This window comes from Anomalospiza imberbis, chromosome 16 (genome assembly GCF_031753505.1).
Source record: "Anomalospiza imberbis isolate Cuckoo-Finch-1a 21T00152 chromosome 16, ASM3175350v1, whole genome shotgun sequence".
NCBI lineage: Eukaryota > Metazoa > Chordata > Aves > Passeriformes > Viduidae > Anomalospiza > Anomalospiza imberbis.
The window spans coordinates 825,686-845,743 of record NC_089696.1 but is presented as its reverse complement, the minus strand read 5'-3'; the positions used below and the strand labels follow the sequence as shown (position 1 = coordinate 845,743).

Genomic DNA, 20,058 nt, shown 5'->3' with positions numbered 1-20,058 from the left:
GAGCACCCAGTGCAATGGATTTTGGTGTAAAGCTCTCTTGAGAGCTAAGCCTGCGCTGGCTGTTTGGCTGGGACAGACAAGATCCCTCTGCAGGCAGAGGCTGTCTGGGCACCATATTCTCTTATCCTTCACCCAGGGAGGTTCAGCCTATTCTCAGGTCTCTAAAAAGCAGATCCATGGGATCACAGCCTGGTTTTGAACTTACTTGTCCAGCCACCTTTGCTGTGAACTCTGCAGGTCCCTCACTGCTGCCACTCAATCACACTATGAGATAAATGCACCAGAGACCCTGAAGACCCCAGAGCCAGCAGCCTAGACAGACACATAATACCATGAGGGACGCCAATTCCAAAAAAAAGTTCCTGCTTTGCCTGATGAAAGCCAATAGGCCTCCTGCAGAAAGGCAGTGCTGTGTTTGAGCTGGTGCAGTGGAGTGCAGGAGAAAGAAAGGGATCAAGACAACATCAAAGACAGTGCAGAGCATAAATTAAGCAACATTTAGTTATCTATTCATGTCTGTAGCACGTGACTGACTAACAGTCCCTGGAGCTTACAAGATACACCTGCACTTGGAATAAACCAAACTCCTTCAGAATCACCTTCCCAGGAAAAACCCTTGGATTATGAGTCATTCCCTAAGATCCCACAGGTCATCAGGCAGGCACCATACAGGGGGAGGCAAACTGTCGTGTGCAAGATCCTTCTGCAACGGACTCTCCTCTTCCAAAGTCAAGAACTGGTAAGAGTGCTCCAAAGATGCCCAACAGCCAGAGGAATCTCTGTGGACTGGACCCTACCAGGTATGCAACATCACCGGCTGCAGCACCTGCAGCTGAAGCTGGATCCTAACAAGCAACATCCCACTCTGGAACACCTGGTGCAATATGCTGGGAATGTACTGCACCATCACTGCAGTTTTCTCACGGAGGAGGGGGATTAAAGTCATCCTAAAGGGAAACTGCTAATTCCTTTCTCACAAACCCTCTCTCCACACCAAGAGGATCACACAGTACCAGAAGACGACCTTTCCCATTCATGGTACAATGTGACTGCTCACCCCTAAAAGGCAGGAGGTGCCATAGTTGGGGAAGGAACAAAGAAACAGGAAAAGCTGGCTGCAACTTATCCAATCAAAAGGAAAACATGGTGTCCACGGAGTACTTCTTACAGTCACAAGAGAAATGCTTGGCTGCCTTCATGACCACATTCCTTTTGTGTCATTAAAAAATCCACCAGCACTCTCCCAGTTTTGGGACCATCAGCCTCACCTTCATTGCCAGGAGTAACACCAGCTGCTCATCTAGAGGGGCAGAACCACGTCTGGCTGCTGGAAGAGAAGTGATCCACACCACTGAGCAAACCGCTCATTAAGATGCTGGCACGTGATAGGATAAAGATTTGCTTAATTATCCCCTAGTAATTCCCAGTTTTACCCACAGGAGGTCAGACTTTGCCGAGGCTTATCAGCTTCCCAAGCAAGCAGCCCAGGGCAAATCCCATTGCTGCGGGACCAGCAAAGCCAGTTTTACTAGCTCAGCTTAGGTTTTGGCCTAAGACCCTTCTGTGCTTCCTGGCATTCTCTGATGATCCTCCAGCTGCTCCTCTGCCCACCCTACCAGTGCAAATCTCCTCTCCAAGGCTGTTGGACACATATGAGGATAGATCTCATGTGATGGATCATTCCATTCACTTAGCCATTCCTCACTTCCTTTTTGTTTCTTGCTTTTATGTTTCCCCATCCAGTTTTCCAGTCCCTCCACTGCCCTTGTCAAAAAGCCTCCATTACATCCAGTGCCTAGTCCATAACTCCAGCCTGGTTTTATAAGAAAATGTGAGATATACAACTGTACATACCAGAGAAATTTTTGTTCCTGTAGGTTCTGGAAAATGTATGTTCAGGGGGAACAGCATTCCCACATAAAGGAATTGTTCAATATGAGCTCACTTGTTCTTCAGAGAACAGAGAGAGAAGCCACCATCAAGGCACAAACCCAAAGGTCACAGGCTTCACCCGGCACTGCACTTGCAGAACTACTTTATTTCATGCTACATGAAAGTACTTCAAAACTCTGGGAACCAGTTATATATAAAAAATGATCCTTCTTTCATTCCTCAAAAGCCTCCGTAGACTCACTGCCCTCCATGCCCAGGGGCTCACTGGGTCTTTCTCTTTATTTGAACCACCGCAGGGTTTAGGACTTAGAGAGCCTTGGCACTCCTTGGCTTCTGTAAAGCTGCCAGCAATGAACATCTTCCTCCAGGAAGAGGAGTAGATGCATTCAAACATGTTTTCCACCAGCCATCAGCCAGCTACTCAAGCAAGGCCTTCACCCTCTCTCTCACAGTCACAGACAGTCCAACTGCCTGAACACAGGTTGGTGGAGATTACTCATATAGCCATGCAGGCTCCAAAGTTTTACAGCACAGAGCATCCACTCTACCCGTATCATCTGCCATTTTCACCACAAATCCAAAGACTGCTGTCTCCTTTTATCGTGCATTCACACAGGCCTCTCACCTGAAAGATTTCCCCACACTGATCTTATCTCTGTCTCCTTGAACTTTATGCCCCTACTGCACCCTGAGTACGAGAATTAGGTAAAACCACCAGGCAATGCAGAGGCTTAGTCACCATTATACTCCTACATTATCTCTCAACAATGCACCACTGAGCATCAGGACAGAAGTTTGGAGAGAGCCTTAAATTATTCCTACTTTCAGAACACTGAGAACAACCGTCTGTCTAAACAGTATGTTCAGCTCAAATAATGGTTCACATTTCAGGAGAGAAACTCTGCGAGTCTGGTCTCTCTCCCTGTGCCTGCTCTTGCTTTTCCAAAGCCTGTCAATCCCCAGCTTCTTTTTCCCCATGTGAACACATTGTCTCTGCTGCAGTTTCCTGGGAGGGACATGAGAATAACAGTACTGCTTTACCTCAGAGGGGCACCATGAGCGCAAGTATGCAAAATACATGTCTCACATATTACAGTGAAAGGATCTATAAATGCTGAAGGCAGATGAAAGCTTTCCATTTTCCTACAAAATCTTAGCAAACGCTGCCCACACTTATCTCTGTCCTCACACCTCTCCATTTACTTTCATCCTCTTTTAAACCTGCTTTCCTTGCTAGCTCAGCTTCATTTAGCACAAGGAACATAATGCTTTACATGTGTGAAAGTGTCCTCTAGGACCCTGCAGAATCAAACACAAATGAATATAAAATAATGTACAATATTTACAATTTATATTTGGATAAACAAATGATTTCTCATCACAGCTTCTGGAAATGGCTCTCGTGCTCCATGACACAAGCCCATTGCTGTCCATAGTAGCATTAGCCTGTCACAAGGAAGCCTTAAAGGAAGCACATTACAAGGACTGCTTACTGCTTCCCCCAGTTTGGAGCTTAGGTCTGTTTTGGAGCAGGGGGACAGCCCTGCCTGGCCACCAGCAGAGGTAGGGGCACAGCACTGACAAGACCCCACTGACCACCTGTCACAGCACAGTGGCCGCTGTGTCTGTCTGCAGGACTTAACAGGGGCCTCTAAGAAAGGTGAGGACAGGCTTTTCAGCAGGGCCTGTAGTGACAGGAAAAGGGGAGATGGTTTTAAACTGAAAGAGGGAAGATTTAGAGCAGTATTAGGAAAAAGGTTTATACAGTGAGGGGGATGAGGCCCTGGCACAGGCTGCCCAGAGAAGCTGTGGCTGCTCCATTCCTAGAAGTGTTCAAGACCAGGTTGTACAGGGCTTGGAGCAATCTGGTCTAATGGAAGATGTCCCTACCCATGGCACAGGGTGGGACTGGATGGGCTTTGAGGTCCCTTCCAACCCAAACCTAGGATTTTATCTTGCCTCTCTGCCCAGGAGCTTTAAGGTAAATACAAAACACCCTCTTAAGACCCTGTTTAAAATGCAGCTGCAAATGGCTCCAAGTCCTCTGTGTATTTTGTGTTTCATTATCATGTTTAGTACTTTCCTTGTGGTCCTTTGTGGTTTCCTTTAGATTGTAAACCTTCCAGGTAAGGGATTTGTTATCTCTTTGGCAAGATCCAGCAGTACCAAGCTGTGTACATATACAACACCATATAAAAGATTAGTGCTTTATTGGCCACTGAAGCATTGCTAGTTAATAATCTTTAATGTGGCAGTTATTTATCCAGTCGTAAACAGAGCACTGCTGCCAAGCCAAGTCAAATAAACACTATTGAAATCCTTCATCTTTAAAATGAACCGATTTCTGTCCTGGCCATTGTAGGGTTTGCAAAAAGAAAAAACCAGACATATTGTTACTGAGCACAAAAGCAGTCAGATTTTAAAGCTTTCCTAAAGCAACAATTGTTTCTAACATCTGCACTGAGCTTTTCCCAGGCTCCAGGGCAGAAGCACAGCCCAAGTTCTCCTCACGCAACACTGCTGTCTGTGGGATAATGACCAAGGAGCCAAGCAAGGGCTGAGGCTTAATATCTACAGTGTATGCCATGTACCCCCTGTGCTGTCTCTGTGGATGGAGAGCTGCATAGCTGACGTCAGGAAAGACACTGAAGGAGCAAATCCTGTGGAGATGCAATGATCCTGCTCTCGCTCCGAAGAATGAAGCAAATGAGAACAACGTTGTATGACCAGAACTTTGAAGGACACCATAACAAAAAACCAAACCAAGCCAAACAAAACAAAAACCTCAACAAACCCTACATATGCTAATTGCCTTCATTAAGTACCTTAGTCCCACATATATTACTGTATTATGTTGCTCTCTGCTTAGATCATGCTATATGTAAAGAAGGAGCAGGGGGATAAGATTGGGCTGTATATAAGGAGGGTAAAAATTTTACCTAGCTAGGAGGAAGAACCAAAAGGACCTCAGAAACAGTTGATGGGCTACTAGTCTCCTCTCCCTCCTCCCAGGCATTCATTGTAAGCTTCTACATAAAATTATTATGATTACTGTTACCGGGGCTAACACTATACTATTGCTACTGTTAGAACTCTATCACAGCTACTGCATCCACCTAGGGCAATTCCAAATCTATATTTCATAGACTCTTACAATGGTTTAAGTTGGAAGGGATTTTAGAGCTCATCCAGTTCCACCCCTGCCAGGGGCAGGAACACCTTCCAGTGTCCCAGGTTGCTGCAAGCCCTGTCCAGCCTGGCCTTGGACACTTCCAGGGATCCATGGGCAGCCACAGCTTCTCTGGGCAACCTGTGCCAGGACTTCACCATCCTCTGAGTAAAGAATTTCTTCTGAAAATCTAATTAAAACCTACTACCCTACAGTTATTCCCCCCACTTCCATCCCCCCTTGCATTTTTGCCGCTTCAATAAGCCACACTATTCATGAATCTGTGACAGTGTAAGTTCTTCTTGAACATTACCAGACACAGTGTTGAACATGCCCTGTTTGAGAACCTGTGCTTGTGGCAGTTCCTACTGAACACAACCACTTATAGTGCCAAGCTGCTTATAATAAGAAATTAAGCCCAGCTACCCTCACCCTCTCTGATCTCTAACAACCAGCTGGCTCACAAGGGGTTTCTTTTCCACCAAATTTCTATACTCTTATCACAACACTGCCCCAACCACCCTGTTTGCCCCACACTGCCCCTCACTGACACCCACCACTCCTCATAGTCTCTATCACGTCTCACACTCCCTAAATTTTGGCCTGCACATCCCTCACAGTCCTTCACTGTGACCCCTCACAGCCTCCTGTTCCTCCAAAGTTCCCATCGCTCCTTACAGCCCTCACCACCCCTCCATCAGCTCCCACAGCCCTCACCACCCCTCCATCAGCTCTCACAGCCCTCATAACCCTCACCACCCCTCCATCAGCACCCACAGCCCTCACCACCCCTCCATCAGCTCCCACAGCCCTCACCACCCCTCCATCAGCTCCCACAGCCCTCACCACCCCTCCATCAGCTCCCACAGCCCTCACCACCCCTCCATCAGCTCTCACAGCCCTCATAACCCTCACCACCCCTCCATCAGCACCCACAGCCCTCACCACCCCTCCATCAGCTCTCACAGCCCTCATAACCCTCACCACCCCTCCATCAGCACCCACAGCCCTCACCACCCCTCCATCAGCTCTCACAGCCCTCATAACCCTCACCACCCCTCCATCAGCACCCACAGCCCTCACCACCCCTCCATCAGCTCTCACAGCCCTCACAGCCCTCACCACGCCTCCATCAGCTCTCACAGCCCTCACCACCCCTCCATCAGCACCCACAGCCCTCACAGCCCTCACCACGCCTCCATCAGCTCTCACAGCCCTCATCACCCCTCCATCGCCCCTCACAGCCCTCACCACCCCTCCATCGCCCCTCACAGTCCCTCACCACCCCTCCATCGGCTCTCACCACCCCTCCATCGCCCCTCACAGCCCTCACCACCCCTCCATCGCCCCTCACAGCCCCTCACAGCCCTCCATCAGCTCTCACAGCCCTCACCACCCCTCCATCGCCCCTCACAGCCCCTCACAGCCCTCCATCAGCTCTCACAGTCCCTCACCACCCCTCCATCAGCCCCTCACAGCCCTCACCACCCCTCCATCGCCCCTCACAGCCCCTCACCACCCCTCCATCAGCCCCTCACAGCCCTCACCACCCCTCCATCAGCCCCTCACAGCCCTCACCACCCCTCCATCGCCCCTCACAGCCCCTCACAGCCCTCCATCAGCTCTCACAGCCCTCACCACCCCTCCATCAGCTCTCACAGCCCTCACCACCCCTCCATCGCCCCTCACAGTCCCTCGCCACCCCTCCATCGCCCCTCACAGCCCTCACCACCCCTCCATCGCCCCTCACAGCCCCTCACAGCCCTCACCACCGCTCCCTACAGCCCGGCTCGGCCGCAGGGCCAGGGGCGCTCCGCGCGCGCCCGCCCGGCCCAGCAGGACCGCGTGCGCGCGCCCGTCCCGCCGCTGCCGCGCCCTCTGCGCAGGCGCGGGGCCGCTCGCGCCCCCGGTCCCGCCGGACGCGGCCCGGAGCGGCGGAGAGCGGTGAGGGCGAGCGCGGCTCCGGGAGCCGACCGAGGGGGATGGCATTCGGTGTCGGGCGGTGGCATCGCGGCAGCATCCTCCGGCGGGGGGCCGGGAGGGACCCGGAGGGGGCTGGCTTCGAGACCGGCCTTCGTCGGGCCCCCGTGTCCGGGCCGCGGGTCGCTGGCTGTGCTCGTGCGAGACCAGGCAGCAGCTGCGGGGGAGGCTCGGGCGCGGCCCCAGCCGCGGTGTCCGTCCGTGGGCTCCAGAACCCCGGGCGGAACCTCCGGGGCTGTCGGTGACCGGAGAGCGGGCGCTGGTCCGTGCGGCCAGCCGGCCGCGGGGGCTCTGGGTTGCGCGCCTGGGGGCTGGCTCGGCGTGTGCAGAGGCCCGGAGGTGTTTAAATGGCTGGTGCGAGCCTCGGGTGCCGGTCAGTGCCTCGGAGGGTCTTGTGACCGCTGGTGACGCTCGCTCCAGCACGCAGTTTGCACCTCTTCTGCCAGCCCACCCCCGCAGCGGATCTTCGCCGGGAGAGCTCTCCAAGCCCAGCACTCGTGTTCTGCAGCCTCTGACTTCAGTGGTTTTGAAATTTCTGTAATGAAAGTAGAATTTTGTTGTGAGTTTGTTTTCACGTTAGTCTTTCCGGCCCATGCTTCAGTGAAAGTTGCTGCTGGAATATTGGGGCTGGCACACTGTTAGCCACCAAACACCGAATTTAGAGTGCTGGCTGGAACCTGCCAACATGCTCCCCGGGCTCTCTGGGCCTGGGAGCAAGCGGGCAATAGCGGGTGGATGCAATATGCTCAGCTGATTCCGGCCCCAGGGCTGCAGGAGGGATGACACCTCTCCGGTGCTGTGTGCTTGTGATGAGAGGAAAGCGAGACCTTCGCCTTTTAACTATATTATCTCAATCCTTATGTTTTTATGTCCAATTCCTACAAGAAACTGGAGCATCTGAAAGCTTTTCTGGCTCAGAGGAAATCCTAGTAGGATTTTCAGAGCATCCAGGAGTACCCAGAGCACAGAAATAACATGGATCATACCTAGGGCACTGTATTACCAGAACAGGGAATTCCCTGTTGTTAGAAGTTCCTTCTTTCTGTAATCACTAGCTGTTAGACTGTTGCAAAAGACTTCTCCAAGATAGTCAACTCAGGAACAGCAATGATACCTCGAGTTCAAGGAGTCCAGCAACATTTTATGGTGACTTTTTGTTCCTTCCAAGCAATACGTGTTACTTATATCCTTTGTAATTTTCAAAACAGCTGTGGATAGTATTGCACTAAACATAATTAGCTGTTGGGCATCCTTGTACTGCAAGTCTTTTCTGTCATTAATATTTGAAAGTTTGCAGGTGTGTTCCCACGGCCGGAAATTTTAACTCAAAGAAAAACAGCTTTCTCCCTGTTTTTTTTGTTTTTTTGTTTTTTTTTTTTTTTTTTTGGGTTGGTTTGTTTGCTGTTTGTTTGTTCTGGGGGGTTGTTGTTTTGTTTTGTTTTTTTTTTTTGTTTGGGGTTTTTTGGTGGTGGTGGGGAATTTGTGGTTTGTGTTTTGTTCTTTGTTTCTGGGGGGTTTGTTTGTTTGGGTTTTTTTTTGTTTTTTTTGTTGTTAATGATTAAGTGCTGCCAAATAAATGTTTCTAGCAGGCTGTTTGTGGATCCATCACATATTTAAGTACCTCTGCTCTTCCCAGCTCACTCCTTTTGTTGTGATCTTTCCTTTCTCCCCTTGGTTGTATTTGCTTATTTGTTCTGTTAATCTGAAATCTTTAAGGGCCTTCATCCTCTGATCCCCCTGTTATTTTGACTGTAAAGAAAAATGGGAAAAGATGATATCCCTGTACTAAAATAACTGTCTGTATATTTAAAGCAAGCAAAGCAAACCAGTCCACACTGCACGGGTGTCTCACCATCTCCAATACCAAGGTTACTGCAGTCTGATAATGCATTGTTTAGGCATTAATGTTGTCTTGTATGCATTGTCTGGCATTTGTTTAGGTCGTAAGTGCCTTTGCTTTAGTGCTGAAGCCACATACAGCCAGTGACAAGCACATTATTGATAAAATACCATAACTTAGTTTCTTGCTGTTCTTCTGGCTCTGTAGAATTCCCCCTGCCCTCCCTGTTAGGTTGGAGAGGCAGCTGGAACTGCTGCTGTTGGGCTGTGTGGCTGCATGCTCAGGCACAGATAAGTGTGTGTTACCACTCAAAATTGATAAACTGTGTTAATGGTCCGAAAGAAAAGTATCTCCTGTTATTCTGTCTGTATTGCCTTGAATCAGGACTAAAAAACTGCTGTTTCTCTCAAATTCATGTGAGGATGCCCTTATTTTCAGGTTTATTTGCAATAGTCTGACACAATTGAATGGAGTGTGTTGCTGGGTGCAGTAGTTTTTGTTGCAGAAATAGTGTTCTTGGGCTATTTCCTGCTTTAGTACTTGACCAGTCACCTGATACAAAAATAGATCTTATTGCACTATAATTAATGATTGACTGGTTTGGAGTCCACATGTGTTTATTGGAATATGTGCTGGTGAGGTCCTGTTCTGGACTCAAATGTTTTAAAATCTCTGACATTAATATATGGAAGTGCTTGTATCTGTGGTGTTCACACTCCTAGGCTTCAACGTAACCCTTTGTTCTCCTCCTGCTTAAACTTCTGCAGTTAGAGAAGAATTGCCTGAATTTTCAGAAATGTTGCAAAATACTATGAGCTGTAGATTCCCACTGTCTTGGGAAAGAGACTCAGGAGAAATCTAGGAGACTGCCAATGTCTGTGTTAAGGAGTGTGCTGGGTGATGCTTGGGGTGTGGGCAGCTAGTCAGCACAGAACCAGAGTGGTTTGGCTTGGAACGGCCCTTAAGGCTCATCTCATTCCACCCCGTGCCATGTCCAGGGACACCTTCCACTGTCCCAAGCTGCTCCAAGCCCTGTCCAGCCTGGCCTTGGGCACTTCCAGGGATCCAGGGGCAGCCACAGCTTCTCTGTGGCTGCCAGGGCCTCACCGCCCTCACAGATATTCTTCCCAATATCTAATCTAAACTTACTCTCTGTCAGGGTAAAACTCTTTCCCCCTCTCCTGATTATGTTGTCAAATAAGTGTAGCTTAGGTGTAGCTGCCAAAATTCACCACTTCATTATTTTGTTATTTTTTTATGGGGAAAACCACTTAAAGGAGAAATAATTCTCACACAAGTACAAGTGTAGTGACTATGTTTCAGGAAACTTGTACTGTGTTATTGCCAAATCTGCTACGCTGACCATCAACATTTTGAAAAGAAAAATAATGTTCAGATTAGTTTGAATTTTTCTACCTAATAGGACAAAGGTCAGATACCATCTCTCAGCAAATCAGCTATTCTAACCCCATAGTCCACTGCATATCATCAGAGTATAGCTGGGATATTTTCCAGAACTGGTGATCAAAACATTGCAGAGTGGGAATTCCAAAATCATGTACCTGTGCAGCAAGTACCTGTTAGTCCCTGGAAGAGAAACACTTTCCAGAGATTGCCTATTTAATGCAGACTTTGTACATCCTGTGGAGAATAGGGGGAGCTAAAAGTATTTGTGACACAGCTGCCACAAGTAGTAATCCTGCTTGTGGTTTTAGAGACTGAAAGGAGTTGTTGATGCTGCAAGCATTTTAATAACGTGGTTATTTAGCTGTTCTCTTTGGTGAGGGTATTTGTCACCTTGTTTTCTATAGTTTCAGGGATGAAGACTGGAAGCTGTGCATGCAGATACCTTTTTTTTTTTAAGGTGTGGAGGTCAGTGGTGCACCTGATGCATATCAGTGTTGCCCAGTGGACTGTTTACAAAACAGTCTAATTTTTATGGATTATTTTTCACCTCACAAACAGGCCCAACAAAAAGGGAGTAAGTTATAAAAAGATCTGTAGAGTCATAAATTCTAAGGTAAGGGTTAATAAAAGCACTTCAGTCAGAATGTTGGAGGAGTTTTGGGATTCTTTTTGTTTAATAGTTTTGTTTTGTAATATCTTTATTCTGTAAAGAAAATGTTTGTTTTCTAATCTGGATGTGGAGACAGGATTCCTGCTCCTGGTTTACATTTCAATATGCCTGTATCCTCCAGGTGAGAGACTTGGAATCCATTGCCTAATGCAGTGCCACTGGAGAGAGGCGTGGATGTGTCAGGTGTGTTAAATCCCTTCAGATTTGCTCAGAGCAAGCACATGTGTACAGAGAACCCTCAACAGCAAAGCTTCCTGTAAAACCTGTGCCCTGCTTCTGAACTCTATGACAGGGCCAGTCACCCAAAGTTCTCTCCCCAGAAAGACTAGAATATTAGCAGTATACACTAATAGTAAGGTCATAAACTTGGCAACCAAACTGGTGTGATTTTGAGACACAAATCAAAGTAATGCAGGACTAGTGTGGGATTTCACACTCGTCAGTTTTTCATTATGAGGTGCTGTTTCTGTACCTTTGCTGCTGCAGAGGAGTGTTTGTTGCTACTCTTTTAATAGAGCATAAATTTAGAAAGATGACAGAAATAAGTACCAAAATAACGCCATGTGTTTTTCAGTTCTCCAAAATGGAGCTGTTGGCTGAGCTTAGGTTCTCCTTTGCTTGTAAAGTGTAGTTGGTGTCTGAATATCTCCTCCCCTGTGTAAGGTAATCTACACTTCATTTCAGGAAAGGGTAATCCATTACAGGGCATACCAAATTATTGAAGCTTTTCTTCTAAGCAATGTCAGAAGAAAGGAAAAAATTCTGTAGGGTTTTGAAGAGCTGGAAGAAAATAAAATTCTGAGTAAAATGACAGCTTTAATTCTAATTTTTATATGCTCATCTTACTGTAAATTGTCTTTTGCTTTCCAAGAAAAACTGCTGTGGCCTTATACTTAGTGTACTTATACTTAGTGTAGGCAATCATTAAATAGTCTGAGATAATGAGGTTTCCCTACCCTGTTTTTAGCTGCTGGCTGAAATTATGGGAGCACAGATCTCCCCTGGAATAAAAAAGTTGTAGGGATAACTGCTGGCAGGAATAAAGTGTACATCTTCATTTACTTACTACACATACAAGAAGTGTGTGTAATGATTTCCACAGGCTCAGCATAAATTAAGGATTTGTGTGCTCCATTACATTAGGGTTACTGCTGCATCCACATACTTCCCAATTTAGGTACGCCTTGAGCTCTCCAGCACTGCCCATTAAGGCTTTGTATGTTCATGTGTTGCACTGAGGAGGTCTTAAACCACTATAAACATGTATTATCAGTTAATTTTATAGAAGAATTAAACCGGTGTAAGTATCCACGCTGATACTTGAATTATTTTGACTAAATTGTCTTTTTGTTTTGTTTTAAAGATGATATGAGGAATTGGGACATTGGCTGGTTTCCTTAACAGACTTTAAATGGCACCATTCATATTTTGAACCTTTCTCAAGAGAGAATGTCCAGCAATCATCTGCGTGGGTGTATTTTTGATAAATATGAATACTGTGGGGAAAATTATTCTGAGCATTAGTTTTTAAAAATGGTATTTATATTTGTTATATTGTATATATGCAATGTATTGCCATGCACTGGGAAAGGCTTCTTGGCAAACGTCTCTCCTAGGGATGCCCTTTCCTGGTATCTCAGATTGTGTCTTCTGCTTGTAAAAATCTACCTGTGTTTCCATTCATGCTGTGAGCTGCTGTTCTGGACCTGAAAAAACTCTAAATGTAAAAGAAATAACACATGGCTGCATGTACCTCCTGCACCTTCTGGTTTAGATAAGAGGAAAATTAATAAATCGGTGTTTGACAAAAACCAATGCAGTGTGTCTAAGAGGAGAACAGATCATCAACAGATATTTAAATATGTTTTTCTGCCAGTAAATGTAGTGGAAGAGAGTCTCAAGGTGATAGATGTCAAACTGACAGCATCCAGTGCAAGAGAGAGGGAAAAGGGATTGGATTATTGTGTATGGATTTGATACCATGTCAGGTTTTTCACTGACAGTCAACACTGTCTTCTATGTAGTTGACTGTACTTCCAAACAGAGAACGATATAAAGTGAGATGTTATGGGAAAGTTAAAATAACAAGGCTAAAGATTGTATTTTTAGAGTCAGAGGTTGCTGTTGAGGGGAGACATGTTTGTAGTTATTTCCCATTTTGCAACCAAGGGAAGACAGATAATTAGCACAACATGAAGGATGTTTTCAGCCTTATGGTTTGGAAGAACCAGAAGGAAAACTCAGACTATGTAGTCAGAAAATTGTATTGATTTTTTGCATTATTTTGACAGATACCTTTTTTATAATGGATCATTTTTAATGCATCGTGTAAGATAGATTTGCAGGTTAAGTGCAGTTTTCTTTTGGTCTGAAGGGAAAAAAGGTAGGAATTGCCCTCTAATTTTACTGTTTGTTCCTTGAGTGTTTTTATGATGAGGGCAGGAGGGAAACCTACTGACCTATGGCTTTGTTAATGTTTGCCTCCAGTGTCCTCTTATAATGCTCTGCTCTTTAGCCTTTTTGAACCTTTGTGGAGCCATTAGCTGAAACGAACAGGGCTTATGCCTTTATTAATGTTCAGCTCTTTATGAAAAAGATCAGCTGGGCAGGGGTCCCGAACTGAGCTCACCCCTGTTGTTGTAGTTCTCCCCGGTGGCCGAAAGGAAGGAGGCGTGCAGGGTCTGGCACTGAAGTCCAGAGCAGCAGCTGTCCCTTCTTCTTCCCTGTGGCACAACCAGTGGCCCAAGGGCGAGGAGTGCAGAGTCTGTTGCTGAAGTCCAGAACAACAGCTGTCCCCACTCCTTCCCTGGTGGCAGCCCCAGGGCAGGCTCTCTCTCTCCTGTGTCCACTTGCCCCAGCCCACCCTAGTTTAGTCGCTTTAGGTGGTGGTGACAGACAAAAGTCCATCAAGTGTTGTGTTTCCCTCTTCCTCGGCTAGGGCATTTGTCTAGCCCCCTCTCCTGTGTTTAGTTCTTTATTTAGGGGTGTCTTTATCCCCAAAAAATACTCCCATGATCCCAGGAGGTTTTCTTATTTGCATCTTAGTCCCAAAATGTTGGTGTGGTGGAAGGAAGGCAGATTATCTCTAGGTAGTTTAGAGAAAACAAACAGAGCAATTAACTAATTAACATTTCAATATCGGTAGCCAGCAGTCATTCCAGTGTTGCCATGGGAACTAGGAAGGCCCTGCCCGCCTCTCTGGGGAACACCTGGAAACTTTGTTCATTACATTAACCATTACATTAACCATTTCTTTCCTCTTACATTTTTTCGACAAAAATGTGTTGCGTTTTTCCCCAGACTGTTATCTTACTTGGTTCTGTGTGTGCCTTTTTGGTATCTTACTGCTCACAGCACCCACAGGGACTGGACATCAGAAGTGCTTGTGTCATCCCAACCCAGAGATGGGAAGGAGGGGAGGCTTTGTATTGAAGTGCTTGCAGCTGTGAGATGTATTTAAATTAGATATTAGGAAGAAATTCTTTACTCAGATGATGGCGAGGCCCCGGCGCAGGGTGCCAGGAGAGGCTGTGGCTGCCCCATCGCTGGAAGTGTCCAAGGCCAGTTTGGATGGTGCTTGGAGCAACCTGGGATAGCGAAAGGTGTCCTTGTCCGTGGCAGGGGGTGGAATGAGATGATCTTTAAGGTCTCTTCTGACCCAAACTGTTCCATGATTCTATGGCATACACATTCTCCTAAATATAAGCTACTATCACTTACCTGCCCAGCAATGAAGAGCTGCTGTGTCTGCATGTGTGTCTAAACTTTAGACTGTGGTAAAGTGCACAACAAATTAATTACAGATAATTTAGACTGTTTAAGAAGGTGGTAGTATGTTCCTAAGAAAGAAAACATGGGATTCTAGGACAAACTGTTACTGTGCTTCATACCCAGTGGCAATATCCCAAGAGAAATCATCTGAATTCCTAAAAGTATTTGCCCTGTAGAGTGCTCTGATATCAGGTCTTTATCAGTTACTTGGGAAATTGAGAGGTTTTTAGACTTTGTCCTAAAAGCATATCAAAAACCCAGCAGGAAGCATCTAATAATCTGCTATCACACTATTGCTAAACTTGTAATAGGACATTGTCAGGAATTTTATCGGCACTCAGCTTGTGAGTACAGAGTGCCCAGGGCCACGTAGAGATCGAACTGCATTTAACCACTCCATCGAGCTCTGTGTACTCTGCTTGAAGGGATCATCACTGCAGAATGCAGCCACGTGCTCCCAAACACTCTGCACTAGATGAGCTGGTCGCTTTCTAATGCTAAATGGAGTGTTTCATTCAAGCTCTGCAACACATCTGCCCCAGGGAGCGGTGGCAAAGTCACTGAGGCTGTACGACTGTGCTTCTGATCAGGAGGTGTTTGGGTGCAGGGGAACAGTGGTGTCCAGTCTTGTTCCCAGATCCATGTAGCAGAGATGTCAAGGTGTGCTGTAAGTCCAGGATTGAGAAAGCTGCGGGATGCACTGAAATACTGGGGGGGTGGGAGAGGAAAGCTGCCTGCCAGTTGTCTTTTGTTCTGCAGTTACTGCTACCGTGCTGTGTTGCTTTGTGCTTCTGTCAGACTTCCCTTTATGAAGCAAGTATCTCAGAGGTGATTGAGTATCCCTCAGGGATGGAGTTCATCTCAGACTTTTGGGGTTAATTTCCTCTTACTGGGAAAAGGACTAGTAGCAAGCAGTCATGAGGAAGCAGTTCTCATTTTCTCTTCAGGTGCCTTCTGCATGGATTCACTAACCTAGTTTCACAAGGTTATGAAAAAGAATGATTTTTAAAATTCTTTTAGTCTTTTCCGTGCCTACAACACTGGTCAGAAATATAAACACTAAATGATATGCTGCAGGTCTGGAGGATTACATTGCTCTTGATTTGAAGGGCAGCAAAAGGGAATATTTGCTTTCTATTAGAACCTTAAAAAATGCCTGCAAAAATGTTCATTGTCAGTATCTAACTGTATCTGTACATAGCAAAGAGCTGAATCCAGGGTAGTGTAACATCTCGTGCACGAGATGAAAAACGTAATTTTCAAACTGTGGTAGTTCCCATTATAGAGCAACTACACTAGATTTAAATGAAGTGTCTTAATCTTTTAAACTGTAGGCATACTTTCAGAACACAAAGTTGCAAGAATACCTAAATGGAATGGGGAACCAGGATCTCCTGATTAATTATTGCTTGGTTTTTAGGGCACTCTCTTATGTTTATTAAAACAATATCAAATAATGTAATCTCAGGCTTTAGCCAAAGTTGGAATTGCTTTTTAAGAAGTTGAAACTGTGAATATTTCACTACTGTTGAGTATTTCACATACTCTTAATTTGAAAGAAATACTTACTCTCTGAGTTAGTTGTAGTCCAGATATTTCAGTTTGCTAGTTCCTGCATTTTGTAAAGAAAAAACAAACCCCTTTAATAATAAAACAATTATTCTAAGTAATAAAATTATTGAAGTTGCCCTCAGCCATGTTATCTTTAGTAAAATTGTAACCTTATATTCCCCATACTGAAAGTAAGTAATAATTCAAATCTTTTTTCTAATGTATTTTTAGACACTTTCATAGAATTTTTATTTGTACACTGTAAGAATTTGCCTGTTACACTTGGCTTTACTGCTGTGTGTTTTATACGGATTCAGACAGTTTTCAGCAGTCTTCTGAAAGCAGTCCAAAAGACAATGGGAAGAGCTAAGGGAAGGAAATTGAAAATGTGGCTAGAATAGCAAGCTAAATATTTCCTGAAAATTCAGTCACTGACTTAAAATCATTCAAGTTGGTATGGTCTTTGCTTGGGTTTGAATTCTAATGATTGCTTGCCTGCTTCAGAGTTTAAACTTAATCTTGAAAAAGCTTTTGCCTATGCTGCAGCCGTTCTTGGCAGATCCTCAGTATGCATTTTTCTAGCTCTACTTCTCACTTGTGTACTTGCTTTTTTTTTTTTTTTTTTATATTGCACTTACCTGAAGAGGTCCATTAAAAACTAATAAATCTAACAATCTACAGTTGTGGGGCAGGTACTAAGAAGAAAGCTCTTTCTCTGGTTCTGTTCTTCTATGTTAATTCCTGCATTTTTTAAAAGTCAGTCTGATTAGAAAGGATAATGTCTGCTTACTCTTAGTACAGAACTTTAAAGTTTTGTGGCTGCTCAGAGAAGCTGTGGCTGCCCCTGGATCCCTGGAAGTGTCCAAGCATTGGACTGGGCTTGGAGCAGCCTGGGGTAGTGGAAGGTGTCCCTGCCCATGGCAGGGGGTGGAATGAGATGAGCTTTAAAGTCCCTTCCAACCCAGAATGTTCCGTGATTCTGTGGTTGTTATGAATAATGCAAATTTTTTTTCTAGTTTATACAATGCCCTTATCATTCTATGCTTACACATACTAGACCACATTTCAGTTCTATGCTGTTCAGGCACTCATCCATCCTGTTGGCCCCATCTCCAGTTAGAGGATATTTACCATAACACGATTCTGACTTCTCTGAAGCAGGAGGGAAAGCAGTTTGCCGCATTAAGGGTCTGTAAATGAGTCTCTCTGCCTGCCTATAGCCATATCTATATATATGCATTTTATTCTGAAATGTTTTTTCTCTTCTGCCTGTCTTACCCTCCTTTATAAGGAGGGGCAAGCAAGGAAGTTTAGGTGAATATGGGACTTTGTGACACAACTGCACTCTCAAACAGCCATCCTCTACTTGTACTCCCTAACTGAAACTCCAGCCTCCCTCCAAACACAAGTCTGTATTGCCTACTCCCTTCCTTGTGGAGGGAGGGATGGGCAGGAGACAGCCCCGACTCACTGGCTCTTGACTGCTGAGGGCGAGTCATCTTCTGTCTCCTCTTCCCAGCAGCCCAAAGTTAAACATTGCTCTTTGCATGATTACCACAAGAGAGAGAACTTGTCTCACAGGAGAGGGGGAGGACAATTCAGAAAGAACTGAGGAGGAGCTGAAGGCTGCCTGGAATTTTCCTGAGATTTCTTGGGCTCTTCTGTGGCAAGTAATTCCTCCCTGTTTGAGGCCTGCTGGCTTACAGTAGCTACTGGCAAGGTATCAGGAACTATGCACCATTACACTAAAGCACACAAGTTCTGTTGGTTTTGCAAGCACAGTTAAGACCTGGTTATGCTCTGGCAGCCCTGATGATGCCCAATTGCTTTGCTGTCACTTTTTATTGCAACATCTAGACCTGTGAAAAGTATAAGCAGCCAGACATACTTGCAAACCCCACAGATTTATCCCAGCCAAAAAATGTATAAAACTGTGAGCTCAAATTAAAACTTCTGGCGGTCTGACTGCCACAGATTTCAGTGAGCTTCAAGAGCACATATTAATCAAATTCATTAGTTCCTGGAATGGGCAATAATTGCTGGAGTGAAAAATGTATGTTTGATACAACCTCTAAGTATGCCTTGTATCTTAGGAAATAAGACAGGAGAAGAAAGTTTACAGGGAAAAAAAAAAAGCCAAAATGAATCTGTGTGTCTTAGAAGTTGTCTTATATGATGAACATTTTACTTAACCCTCCCTAATATAAATCTAAGCAGCTCCCAAGGGATGATGGCAGAAGGTGGAAGCATGATGGAGACTCCAACAAGCACAAGGCAGTGATAGTTTCTATGCTGAATTGTCAAGGAACAGAATAGTTCATCTCCCCATGCTTTTGCCAGTGCAAAGTAGGATTACATTTCTCTTCTACAAAAGGACGTTATTTTAGGATTTGAATTAAAAATGAGTGTTTCTGTGATTCCCAGGTGGAGAATTACGGAAAAATGTTCACTTCCCTGGAGCTGACATTGACTCTGTGATGGACTGGTGTCCTGCTGTTACCGGATCTCCAGGAAACACACGCTGAGCTCACACTGAGACCCCACAGCTGAACCGTGAAAGATGTCTCACTTTCAGAACTGGAGTCGGGACAATGTGTTGCCTCCTTTAATTACAGTCTGAGAATTGGTTTCAGATGTGGAAGAATGCAACAAAAAGAAATGGTGAGCATTTCTGTTTTGCTCTTACACTGTAAGAATGATGATCAAAAAAGAGTCTTCTTTTTATAAAAAAGCCCTGAATTAAATACGGTAGAGAAGAGCCATCCAAAAGCGTTCTCTGAAAGGCTCCTGTATGCTGCTGGCAAACTTAAAAGAGGAGTTAAATTTGGGACTTTCAGCATGTGATTCCAAAATACTCAGGTTAGCATTTACTCAGAATCTAAAACTGTCTGGATTGGCTGCTATGGCCGCTTCAGGCAAAACGTTTGATTTCTTTTCCAAAGGTGCAGCTAGAAGGATGAGATCTCATCTTGATGGTATATCTTCCTTAAGAGTTTCAAATCATTTTAAAGCACCAGATTTATGGAATGTAGCAGCATGGAAAATGGATGATGTTTACTCCTACCTTCCTGAAAGCATCTTCTGAGAAAGCCACTCGGACATGCTCAGATAGTCTCTCAATCCACACTCACACCACAGATAGGTCAGTGAAGAAAGATGGAAATGGTCTCTGTATAGAGTTCCAGCAAGGTTTATTGTAGAGTCACGCTGAAGGAGTCCAGGGACAGAAGACAACAAAGCAGTGCAGTGTCCTGGGTTAAGTATGGGGTCAGGGGCCAATCCAATGATCTGTGGGCACAGGGGCAGTACAAGGGCAGGGCAAAGGGCGATGACCTATAAGGAAAGGGCAGGGTAAAGGACAATGACCTACAGGGAACTGAGGTAGATTAACATAGTGCTGCAGAGCGCCATGGGAGAAACCTTGTCGTCTCACCCTAAGCAGTGAGGCTTTCTCAAAGCCTGTGGCAGATTCTTCCAGGGCAGTACCCTAGAAGTTCCCCTAATAGGCTCAAAGGCCTCCTGAATGGAAGACCATGCCAATAAATGTCAAGTTCAATGCATTTTTCAGTCTGTCAATACTGGAATGACTAAGGGTTCTTTGGAAGCCTTTCAGTGAATATTTTCATTGATTTAACCTTGCTGTAAAACATATTAATTGGACAGAACAGTTTTATGGGCCTGTTGGATTTTACAGGGATTGTGTGCCTTTGCAGAGTGTGCAGCATCCACAGCCGTGTTTGCAGCTTCAGTAGGACAGTGAAGGCACATGGGCAGAGG

The 20,058-nt window shown here is 45.4% G+C and overlaps 2 protein-coding genes across 3 annotated transcripts in view; both read left to right on the top strand.

The window, feature by feature from the left end:
- Window positions 1-6,885: 6,885 nt before the first annotated feature.
- The window catches only part of ATP6V0C (ATPase H+ transporting V0 subunit c), a 67,328-nt gene continuing 54,155 nt past the window's right edge, over window positions 6,886-20,058 (top strand). The window contains exon 1 of the mRNA XM_068206432.1: window positions 6,886-6,889. The gene's annotated coding sequence lies outside the window, so the exon portion shown is untranslated. The remainder of the gene's footprint in view (window positions 6,890-20,058) is intronic.
- TBC1D24 (TBC1 domain family member 24) overlaps window positions 6,933-20,058 on the top strand; it is a 40,108-nt gene continuing 26,982 nt past the window's right edge. The window contains exons 1-2 of one of the 2 annotated variants that reach the window (XM_068206416.1): window positions 6,934-7,006; window positions 18,706-18,942. The gene's annotated coding sequence lies outside the window, so the exon portion shown is untranslated. Of the gene's footprint in view, window positions 7,007-18,705; window positions 18,943-20,058 lie in introns of both variants that reach the window. The other variant, XM_068206417.1, reaches the window with a different exon arrangement.